Raw genomic sequence first — 13,040 nt, 5'->3', positions numbered from 1 at the left:
TCAAAATGAGCACCAAGAAAGTTTGCTTGATCTTCCAGGCTTTCTGATGATGATTATTGGGGTTTATTGGCGCAAGGGCCAGATGTGGCCAAAGAACGCCAATGCTATGGTAATAGGCAGCTATGGGTGGATGAATAATTAATATTAAGACATGGATAAAGGACATGGATTACGACATGGCTGTATAGAGGCCTAAGATTCGTTGAAATGTCCGCAATTATATATGCATTAAAAGTTGATGATGGTACATGACATGTTATGAAGAAACGGTGTATTAAAAAGAGGTGATATATTAAAAGAGGTAGCACTAGTGCCTCACCAGGGCCCTTAAGCGCAATGACCTGGAGGCATGTGCCATACAGGTCACAACTATCGTAGTAGCAGCCTCCATTGAGAGGACGCGCTACGAATCACGTGGGCTTATAACGCGCAATAGGTCGACATCTTGTAAAAATTGTAACACTGATTTATAGTCAAAAATTGGTTCTTCTCAAAGAAATAAAACCGGATGAAGGTGAATGTGGCATCGGTGTGCTATAGGAAAGTGCTTATTTCGTTCAGCCTCTAGTTCCCGACACTCTACCAAGACATGGAGAACGGTCAGCCTCTCACCACACCTACCACAAAGTGGAGGTTCACCACCAGTGAGCAGGTAAGAATGAGTGCCGTACACATGTCCTATTCGCAGTCGACAAAGCACGACATCAGTTTGTCGCGATTTTGTTACCGAAGGCCAATTTCGTAGGTGCGGCTTGATTGAATGAAGTTTGTTGGAGGTTTCATGGTCCCAGATGGATTGCCAAAAAGTTTCTAAGCTTATTGCGGAAGAAAGGCTTCAAGTCTGTGGGAGGGATTGCTACGGTGGAGTTGCAGGTTCTCGTAGATATGGATGTAGCAAGTTCGTCTGCAAGCGTATTGCCCACTATGCCTCTGTGCCCTGGCACCCAACATATTACGATATATTGGTTAGATGCGTACATAGTACACAGAGATGAGTAAAGGTCATTGATTATTGGATTTTTATGTTTCCGTAGAGACACTAAAGCTCTTACTACGCTGAGAGAGTCTGTAAATATGACAGCTTTTTCAAGTTTTAATTCCTTTAGTGTTTTACAGCCGACATTAATGCGTATGCCTCCGCGGAAAAGATACTTGTTTCGGGTTGCAATACATCAGATTCTGAGAAAGATGGACCAATTGCTGCATAAAACACGCCAGCATTGGACTTTGATGCGTCAGTATAAAATTCTGGGCATTGGTATTTTAATTGAAGTTCTCGGAAGTGCATTCTGATGTGTTCCACAGGAGCGTGCTTTGTAACTTCGACAAATGACGAGTCGCATTTTATCATTTGCCACAGCCACGGTGGCAACAGCCTTGCTGGAGCCATCAGTGGGTGCAAATCTAGTGGGACATTCATATCCTCGCTCAACTCCCTCACGTGTAGTGTAAAAGGTTTTCTCATTGAAGGTCGGTTTTGAAATAGCGTGTCAGACGTGAAATCTTTAACAGTTTTATAACACGGGTGTTCAGGATTAGACTGCACTTTGAGGAGACATGTGAAGCTTATATATGTTCTTTGCAGGTGGAGTGAACCACTCATTAGACTCTACGTATAAACTCTGTATAGGACTTGTCCTGAAGGCGCCTGTGGCCAGGCGAATGCCTAAATGGTGGACAGGATCTAAAATCTTCAGTGCACTTGGAGCGGCAGTGTGATACACCACAGACCCATAGTCCAGACGTGACCGTATGAGGCTCCTGTACAGGTTCATTAAGCAGCCCCTGTCACTGCCCCATGTCGTGTGCGCAAGAATTTTAAGGAATGTTCATTGTTTTCAAACATTTGGCTTTCAAATACTTTATATGCGGAATGAATGTAAGTTTAGAGTCAAGCAAGACACCAAGAAATTTATGCTGTGTGTTCAGAGGTAAGCACTGATCATGGAGCTGGATACTGGGCTCTGGGACAAGGCCCCTCTTCTTTGTAAAGAGGATGCAGGAGCTTTTCTGTGGATTCAGCTTGAAGCCGTTCTGATCTGCCCATGTTGAGACTTTGTTCAATCCAAACTGAACGTGTCGCTCGCAGACTGCGATGTTACACGATTTAAATCCAATCTGGACATCATCAACATATACCGAATAAAACATACTTTGTGGGATAAACGAGCGTAAAGAGGTCATTTTAACAATAAAAAGGGTACAGCTAAGTACACCACCCTGAGGTACCCCGGTTTCCTGTGTAAATGGCCTAGAGAGGGCATTACCAATTCTAACTCGGAAAGTTCGGTGTGAGAGATAGCTTTCAATTACGCTAAGCATGTTGCCACGGATACCCATTCCTGATAAGTCTCTGATAATGCCATAGCGCCATGTGGCGTCATAGGCCTTTTCCATGTCGAGAAAAACTGACAAAAAATATTGTTTATGAGCAAATGATTCGCGTATGTTTGCTTCAATGCGCACAAGATGGTCGGTTGTGGACCTGCCTTCTCGAAATCCACACTGGTATGGATCAAGCATGTTGTTTGATTCTAGGAAATGCATAAGACGGCGATTTATCATTTTTTCGAAAAGCTTACATAAGCAGCTTGTAAGTGCTATCGGACGGTAGCTTGTTACCAGGGATGGGTCTTTACCCTGTTTCAGAACTGGGACAACGATAGCTTCCTTCCATGTCGCTGGAAGGTGTCCCGCTGCCCAAATGTGATTAAAAAGTGCGAGCAATGTTATCTGTGTGTCCGTGTGTATATTCTTGATCATGTCATACATAATCCTGTCTGCTCCCGGCGCAGAGCTTTTGCATGCGTTCAATGCTGCTTTGAGCTCGGCAATGTTGAATGGACAGTTGTATAGTTCGTTTCCTCTGCATTTGCGGTCCAGTGTCTTCCGTTCTTCTATTTCTTTGTGTTTAAGGAATGTATGTGTATAGTGCGCGGAGCTAGATACATACTGAAAATGTGTACCGAGAGCGTCTGCCTGGTCTTCCAACCTGTTTCCTTGATTATTTACCAAAGGCAGCGGATGCGGTTCCTGCCCCTTTAGCCTTCTGAGCGCATTCCACACTTTTGTTTCTTGGGTATATGAATTTATTCCCGACAGGAACCTCTCCCAGCTTGCTCTCCTAGCCTGCCGTCGCGTGCGCCTTCCCTGTGATTTGGATTGTTTGAACTGAAGAAGGTTTTCTGCAGTTGGGTATCGGCGCAGAATGCCCCAGGCTTTGTTTTGCTTTTTCCGAGCTTGCCGGCAGTCCTCGTTCCACCAGGGAACTCGTCTTCCGCATGAACGACCTTTTGTTTGAGGGATGAACTTTTCTGCAGCGTCAATAATAAAAGCGGTAAAATATAATACAGCATGATCTATGCTAAAATTACTTATAAAATCTCGTGATAAGTATGTGGATTCTTTAAAACACTTCCAGTCAGCTGAGGCTAGTTTCCAGCGAGGGTCATGCGGAGGGGAGTCATGTTGTTTCAACAAGTCCAGTGCCACTGGGAAGTGGTCACTTCCAAGTGGATCTTTAAGCACACGCCATTTTAAATCGGGGAAAAGAGAGGCAGAGCCAATTGACAGGTCTATTGATGAGTAAGAATTATGATAAATATTATAGTATGTTGGCTCCTTCCCATTGAAGAGACACGCACCAGAGTTCAGAAGAAAATTTTCTATAAGACGACCCCTTGGGTCACATCGGGAATCTCCCCACAACGTGTTGTGAGCGTTAAAATCGCCCACAAGTATGTAGGGTTCAGGAAGCTGATGAACAAGATTGTAAAACGCAGTTTTTCCGAGAGTATAGTGTGGGGGTATGTATATAGAGCATACAGTGACCAATTTATTAAAAAGAATTGCCCGAATTGACACTGCCTCAAGGGCCGTCTGAAGGGGTACATGTTGACAAGCTACGGACTTGTCTACAACTATTGCTACACCACCTGACGACGCAAGAGCGTCGTCTCGGTCTTTCCTGAAAATGGCGTATTGCCGGAGAAAGTTGGATTGTGTAGATTTAAGGTGTGTCTCCTGAACACACAGCACCTTAGGATTAAACCTGTGTAGGATTTCTTTAACGTCATCGAGGTTGTGTAGGAGTCCTCTGACGTTCCAATGTATTATTTGTGTATTCATGTTGAAAGTGTTTTGTGTGCTGTGCGTTTATAAGACTAACTTAACTTACAGAGCCCTTGCCGGGCCCTGTGATGCGGGCTTTTTCTTTTTTGGAGCGATCGCGAGATTCTCGCGGCTCCTTAGGCGCTGACGGCGCCGTCTGGGCGGTTGTTGTGTCCATCGCCTGTTGCGAGGCGCTGGACACGCGCTCTTGCGAGCGGTTCGTTTGACGGTAAGGCCTCGCCTCGAGGGACGAGGCCCTGGAGGCCACCAGCCCAGAGGTCGATGGCCCCTTGTGAGTAGGTGGAGCAGCGCTAGCTGCAGCCGCAGAGGGGGCGGATGGCGTCACTGCCGGCTCATTGTGTGTGAGCCGGACAGCCGCCGGAAGCCGTTGCGACGCTGCCCCCTGACGCGCCACTTCGGCAAAGGTGTTCTTTGGCAGGTATGATACCCGCCTTCGTGCCTCTTTGAACGAAATATTTTCTTTGACCTTGACTTGTAACGATTTCTCTTTCCTTCTTCCACGACGGGCACGACCGCGAGTAGGCGGCATGCTCGCCGTCGCAGTTCACACATTGCAGTTTGTTTTCACAGGATTCGAATGCATGTTCGTGGGCACATTTTGCACAGGTGAGGCGGCCACGACAGTTCTGCGAACTGTGGCCAAATCTTTGACACTTAAAACAACGGAGAGGATTCGGAATGTAGGGCCTGACTTTGATCTTTATGTATCCTGTCTCTATGGTCTCGGGTAGAACACTTGTACCGAATGTGAGAATAAGGTGTTTCGTTTGGATCTCTTTGCCATCTCGTCTCATCTTAATTCGTTTTACATTGATCACATTTTCATCTTTCCAGCCTTCTAGAAGTTCAGCTTCGGTTAGGTCCATGAGGTCATCATCTGAGACGACACCACGAGTGGTGTTCATCGTGCGGTGCGGGGTGACTGTTATCGGTATTTCGCCAAAAGACACTAAGGCATTTAATTTTTCATGTTGTTTTTTGTCGCGGAGTTCCAGCAGGAGATCTCCACTTGCCAACTTTGTAGCCTTGTAGCCTGGTCCTATGGTCTCGGCCAAACATTTCGCAACGAGGAAAGGTGATGCAACTCTTACGCTCTTGTCTGGCTTCTCACTATGAATAACGTGAAAGCGCGGAAAAATTTCTGTTTTTTGGCCAAAAAATTGAAATGCTTCGGTGCGCCCCCGTTTCTGGCGGCGATCAGGAAGTGCGGGAAAGGAACTATCCATGTATACGGAATTTGTTTCGGCAGTGGCGCCAGCCACCCACCATGGAGCCCAACAAGGGGACGCTGCAGAATCTGTAAAGGACAGGTCCTACAAACGCCAACTGTACGCCACCACTATAACCAAATATGGAATATCCAAGGTTGGCTACCCACACAAGGTTAACCCTCGCCGCCAGGAATGTTGGAAGTAAATAGAAGAGAAAAGGAGACAGGAAAGATTAAAAGTGAGGGAGAAGGACGAAGATTGAAGAGAAGAACAGGAAAAGGCGACTGCCGATTTCCCCCGGGTGGGTCAGTCCGGGGGTGCCGTCTACGTGAAGCAGAGGCCAAAGAGGCGTGTTGCCTCCGCCGGGGGGCCATAAAGGTCCAAACACCCGGCATCGGCTCAACCCCCAGGATCCTCTTTTCCCCGGACACGGCTAAGCCGCGCACGGCTACACGCGGGAGGAACCAACCCCCATGTGCTCGGGTCCGTGGTGTCGCAACACACCAAACGCCTGCTGACGCAGACGCCCCTGCGGGGCGTGGCACCTTTGTGGATATGATTGTGAATATGTATATGAAGGTTTATGTGCACAGATTGCAGGCTCCAGCACTTGGGCTGACATTAGTCTTGAACGCTCTCGGATTTGGTAATGCCAGTTAGCGTGCCATGTTCTGCATAAAAAGAAAGTTGCTATTGTAAACCTGGACATGATGGTGTGAAGGTATTTTGAAATCGCACCGACCTCTTAAAGGCCCAACCGTATGCACGCGGTATTTCAAGCGACGCGACAGGCGCACCCTGTCGTGTTGCGGCGTGGAGCAACTACATGAACACGACATCGCGAAAAGAGCAGTGGCGGATTTACATTGTTGTGCGAATAAGTATTATCATGCGCGCGTAAAGAAATCTGAATTTTATCAAAAGGTTAATGTTTTATCTAGATTTAGTTAAATATGCTATCACGTCCCCAGTGGAAATCCGTGATATGCCGCCAGCGTAAAATGCCGTGGCGCCATTTGTTGAGTAAAAGTTAAAACACTTTCTTGGCTCTCGGTGGTGTCTCAGGCCTAACAGCATCAAAACAAACAACCAATCTCAATAATAATGACAAGAGAGGGCTGATACTTAGTCCTAAGTTAGCGATGAGACGAAGCGATGACTGATTGTACCATTTATTTATTTATTTATTTTTTTGCTGTCACAGCAGAGAGCAAGTTGCAAGAGCGAATTCAGATCGAAGCGGGCAGACTGATTGCTGCTATGTTGTTGCACAATCGCTGTCCCCAGCGGATGTCGTGCTGACTTCCGGGCGACGAGTGATATTTTTTGGCTGGCCAGAAACCGGCGACGTGACCAGCGACGGCGACGGATTACCCTCCGCGACGGCAAAACCTGTCGTCGTCGCTTGTCGCTTTAAAATCGCGTGCAAGCGCGATTTTACTTTATTTTTTTTTTAGCGCAACATTGTATTCAATGTTGGTTTAGGCATTCATTATGTGCCACTGTGACACAAGGGGTTTAGAATTATTCAATTTAGCTAGATGTGTGTCGTACAAACATGACGTTGCTTTTGTCATTGTTACATCGCTGAATACGTGGAAATCTCAGACTGAGTATCTGCATCTGCCTTGTTCGACATTTGCAGTATAGCGTAGCTTGTGAACAATGTAGTGCATAAATATAAAAATTGCATGAGAACAGTTGTGTACATAAGCTTATGGCGAACAAACATAAACATTGCATAATTAAGATTACTGGTCCCATAGGGTGAAAGTAAACACTATTGTATGAACCCTTACTTTTATAGCACTTCATTAAGCATGTCACAAAGGCTTTGCTTCACGTTGATTCCAATGTGTGTTGGATCTGCATCATTTTTTTTTTTGCTGTTCTGCATGGGTTGCCATACTGACTATTGCTCAATTTGTATTTGTTCTCTGCTCTCTGGTTCTATTGTACACCCTGAAGGCACTCGTTGCTATGATGTATGAGATTGATATTTGTGTTCATGACGAGTGGGATCTCGAGATTCCTGTAGTGGATGCGATGCTGCCTGCCAATTGCCATTCGGCACAGCCCAGCTGTGTCCTTGGGCCTCGTGCAGAGGTGCCAGGCACCAAGGAAGCTGATGTGTGCCTTCCACAAATGTGAGTGTGTAGATTTATCCCGATAATTTGCAGCTGCTAAATCACTGTGCTTGCTAGAAAAACTGTTACGAAGTTTTCGTTTCCTCTTGTTATAATGCATTCAGAACCCATCACCATGTGTCATGGCGCTCTTTGGCCATAGCTGGCCCTTGCGCCATTAAACACTACACATCATCATCGTTTCCTCTTGTTAAGCAATGTGTATACTGAACTAATATTGCCACGCATATACTTGCAGTTGGTCTGCTTGAATTTTCCAATACTTTGTGTTCTAGTTTATGCCAACTAAGTATGAGAGACATGCTGTGCGGACAGAGCTGTGTGCCTCCTGCGAAAGAGGTGCACTCATATGTTTGAAAGTGCAGAGGCCACTGCGGATCTATTTTGCATGGAGCCTGCACCACGTCAAATAAAATGGCGGCACGCAGTCACTACCATGTTCTACTGGTAAAATAGTGCAATTGAACCCTGCAATGAGAAAATTGATAGGCAGCACAAAAAAATTCACTTTTCAAGAATTGTGAATTGAGACCGTACAGACAGGAAATGCGATGAAAACGAAAGTTTACTGTCACAATTCTCGTAGCAGTCAACAAACAAAATGGTGTCCATGATGTGTTCCCTGTAATCGCACAATCATGCTGTGGTGGTATTTTCTGACTTTAAGTGGGCAGAAAATGTGTTTCAGCACTTTTTCAACTCTTTAGTATTCATCACCATCATCAGCCTATTCATGTACACTGCAGGACGAAGGCCTCTCCCTGTGATCTCCACTTACCCCTGTCTTGAACTAGATGATACCAACTTGCGCCTGCAAATTTACTAACTTCATCACCCCACCTAGCTTTCTGCCGTCCTCGACCGCACTTCCCTTCTCTTGGTATCCATTCTGTAACTCTAATGGTCCGCCGGTTATCCATCCTATGCATTACATGGCCTGCCCATCTCCATTTCTTGCGCTTAATGTCAACTAGAATATCGGCTATCCCCGTTTTTTCTCTGATCCACACCGCTCTCTTCCTGTCCCTTAACGTTAGTCCTAAGATTTTTCGTTTCATCGCTTTTTGTGCTGTCCTTAACATGTTCTCGAGCTTCTTTGTTAACCTCCAAGTTTCTGCCCCATATGTTAGCACGGGTAGAATGCAATGATTGTACTTTTCTTTTCAACGACAGTGGTAAGCTCCCAGTCAGGATTTGGCAATGCCTGTCGTATGCACTCCAACCCAATTTTATTCTTCTGTGAATTTCTTTCTTGTGATCAGGGTCCCCTGTGAGTAATTGACCTAGATAAACGTACTCCTTTACAGACTCTAGAGGCTGACTGGCGATCCTGAATTCTTGTTTCCTTGCCAGGCTATTGAGCATTATTTTTGTCTTCTGCATATTCATCTTCAACCCCACTCTTACACTTTCTCGGTTAAGATCCTCAATCATTTGCTGTAATTCGTCCCCGTTATTGCTGAATAGGACAATGTCATCTGCAAAGCGGAGGTTGCTGAGGTATTCGCTGCTGATTCTCACTCCTAAGCTTTCCCAATCTAAGAGCTTGAATACTTCTAAGCATACAGTGAATAACACTGGAGAGATTCTGTCTCCTTGTGTGGACCCCTTTCTTGATAGGTATCCTTCTGCTTCTCTTGTGGAGAACCAAAGTTGCTGTGCAATCCTTGTAGATATTTGCCAAGATATTCACGTATGCCTCCTGTACTCTTGATTACGCAATGCCTCGATGACTGCTGGTATCTCTACTGAATAAAATGCTTTTTAATAATCTATGAAAGCCATATGAAGAGGTTGGTTGTACTCCGCAGATTTCTCTATTACCTGATTTATGACATGGATATGATCCATTACCTGGGTAGATCATATGGGGGGCTAATGTTCAGGCATGTTTCATTAGAGTTGCATTGCAGTTTAGTTAAGTTTGATTGTTGACAGCTATGAAATGCATTTAATCCTATTGGCATCCTGGGTTATGAAATCATTTCATTGTGACGAGAATATTGTCTCAGGCTTTCGCTATCGCGCGGTTTGACTGTTACCTGAATGGCATACTAATGAACTTGTTTGTTGTGTGAACTTGTGTTGTTCATAGCATTGACGAAGAATCGCTTGTAAAAAACAACTTTACTAGCTTTATTATGTGGTTTGTAGTTTACTTGTTGCCACTGACGTTGCTGCTAGTTTGATGGTGTGTGCTTGATGCACAAGCAATTTGGAAACAAAGTATAAGCACATTTACTGATTATGCATGCTCATTGTATGCATTGCATTCTGAGGGGTATTCTGTCTAATCTCAGGTCTAAACTGTTTTCTATAAAACAGAGAAACAAGGAAAGCTAGGTTGGTTAACCACACAGGCGTGTTGCTTTTATTTCAGGAGCCTGTCCCAGTACCTACTGAGCTGGGTGTGGAAACACCATTGTTCGTGCCAGTTGATGGAAAGGCAAGCTGTGTTCGCTTATCTGAATCAAACTGGTTTATGGCAATCTTATCTACAATGAATATGTGTGGAGTACTTTACACTGTACTAACTGTGGCGCTCAATCTATGCAGTTGTTGAAACAGCCAGTGGAGCAGTGTTCTGAAAGGAAACAGATGCTAATGCGCTAGTATTTCAAGCTAATTCATTGTCCGTATAAGTGATTGTCATTATTCCAGTGAAATTCATATTTCTAAGAACAGACCACTCCTATAATTGTTTTATTTATCTGTGAACAGGAGTGCGTCGCTACAGGAGCAGGAAAATTCGACATTAATTGTCTATGAAAGTGCTTATGTAGTGTGATAAGGATTGCATACCCTGTTTATAACTTGAGAAGGTATTCATAGGAAGATACTGTTCACTTCCATAGTGGTATGCCAAGGCATTGTTTCAGGCTAGTTTGTCTGTCATACTGGGAGCATCAGTAACGTTAAAAAAGCGGGAACATATAAAAACGACAACACATAATGCTAACTTCCAATTTTACAACGGCACGTCTTTTTATAGAGTCTCTACGCATGTCTATAACGGTGTGACATCATGTATGAATGACGGCACACATACATGACCTTTTAAATAAGTCATTTCTTTATGGGATAGTGACAGGGGTGCAGTGCTAACACACCTGTCTGCTAAGTGTTGAGTATGAACAGCATCTATTATCTCGGGTGTCCGCTGTTGTCCGGCTCTGCCCACAATACTGCACTGTTCAGGCTAGTTTGTCTGTCATACTGGGAGCATCAGTAACGTTAAAAAAGCGGGAACATATAAAAAACGACAACACATAATGCTAACTTCCAATTTTACAACGGCACGTCTTTTTATAGAGTCTCTACGCATGTCTATAACGGTGTGACATCATGTATGAATGACGGCACACATACATGACCTTTTAAATAAGTCATTTCTTTATGGGATAGTGACAGGGGTGCAGTGCTAACACACCTGTCTGCTAAGTGTTGAGTATGAACAGCATCTATTATCTCGTGTGTCCGCTGTTGTCCGGCTCTGCCCACAATACTGCACTGTTCAAACAAAGGTGCAACCACACTTTTTACGATGGCACACCAGCCACCCACTGGCAAATTTCTTTACGTTGTTGTTATGCTCCTTCAGGCATCATCCTATTTGTCCTACATACAATCTGAAGCATTACAGGGGTAAGCGGTAGGTGATGCACTCAGTACAATCAACACTTATTTTCGTGCTTTCTTTTTTCACAGTGGTGTCTGGCAGCAGCATTTGGGTTAATCATCCAGCATAGCCTTGCTAGCTTGTTAGGTGTGGAGAAAACTAATTGTACATTCGATTGTTGGGCAGCCTTCTTCAAATTGTGCGATAGCTTATGTATATATGGGACCACAGCTATCGCACAACTTGAAAAGGACTACCCAATGGTCGAATGTACAAGTAGTATTTTATGTACCTAACAAGCTAGCAAGGCTATGCTGGATGATGATGTGTGGTGTTTTATGGCGCAAGGGCCAGTTATGGCCAAAGAGCGCCATGCCAGTGTTTGTGAGTGTGCAGTGGAGCGATGAATTCTGAGAAGTTGATGAAGTGGGGCTGTAAAGGGGCCTAAAAATAATCGCTGTAAAGTGCGTAAAATATACAGGTACTAAGATCATGCAAATGACTAATGAGGTGTACTATGAAATGAAGAATGCATTGAGAAAGAGTGACACGATATTTAAAATATTTAAAATGTACTAGTTGGACAGAAGCACTACTGCCTAAACAGAGCCCTTGAACCACAAGGGCCTGGAGGCATGTGCTTATACAAAACTACTATCACAGCAGCATCCTCTGGAGGGAGGATGTGCTATGAATTTATTGGGCTTATAACATGCAGTACCACGTCGTTTAAGAAAGCGAGGACTGCTTTGGTGCTAAACAGCGGTTCCTCACCAAGAAACATACTGGGATTCAGAGGGACATGATAGCGGTAAGCTAAAGGGAAATGTTTTTTTCTATCTGCTTCGGCATCCCGACACTCCAGGAGAACGTGGAGGACGGTTAGCCTCTCACCACATCTACCACAGGTTGGTGGTTCATCCCCGGTCAACAAAAAACTATGGGTGCCAAATGTATGACCTATTCTGAGACGACAGAACAGGACATCAGTTCGCCGTGTTCTCGTTGCGGAGGGCCAGAAACCTAACTGTGGCTTAATCAAGTGAAGCTTATTATTTGTTTCTTCATCCCACAGGCGTTGCCAATGGCTTCGCAATTTCTTACGCAAGAAATGTTTCAAATCTGTTGCAGAAACAGTAGCTGTAGGATTGGTGGCGTGCGATGTTATTGACGTAGCCATTCGGTCAGCTAGCATATTACCCTCAATGCTTCTATGGCCAGGCACCCAGCATATAATGATATGCTGGTTAGATACATACGCTCTACACAGTACGGAATAGAGCTCAATGAGTATAGGATTTTTCTGTTTACAGGGTGACTTTAAAGCGTTTACGACACTTAGAGAGTCTGTAAATATGATTGATTTTTGAAGTTTAGATTTTCTTATACGCCTCACAGCTGACAATAGTGCATAAGCCTCAGCCGTAAAGATACTTGCTTCCGGGTGGAGTACACCGGATTCCGAAAAGGATGGGCCGACGGCTGCATACGACACCCCGTCACGTGACTTAGAAGCGTCTGTATAAAACTCTGTGCATGTGTACTTGGACTGGAGTTCAAGGAAATGCATTTTGATATGTGCCTCTGGTGCGTGCTTAGTGACCTCTACGAATGATGTGTCACACTCTATGAGCTGCCACTGCCACGGCGGTAACAGTTTCGCTGGAGCCATAAGACAGTGTTCAAGCAACGGAACACCCATTTCCTCACTAAGATTTCTCACACGCAAAGAGAACGGTTTTCTCGATGCCGGTCGATTTTCGAAGAGTGTGGCAGTGGTCATGTCGTTTATGGTTGAATAAGAGGGATGTTCAATGTTCGCGTGTACTCTAAGAAAATATGTAAAACTACTATATGAACGCTGCAGATAAGTGACCACTGATTCGACTCTACGTAGAGGCTCTGGATCGGACTTGTTCGGAAAGCACCGGT

This window comes from Dermacentor silvarum, chromosome 9 (assembly GCF_013339745.2).
Source record: "Dermacentor silvarum isolate Dsil-2018 chromosome 9, BIME_Dsil_1.4, whole genome shotgun sequence".
Lineage (NCBI taxonomy): Eukaryota > Metazoa > Arthropoda > Arachnida > Ixodida > Ixodidae > Dermacentor > Dermacentor silvarum.
This window is presented reverse-complemented; position numbering follows the sequence as displayed.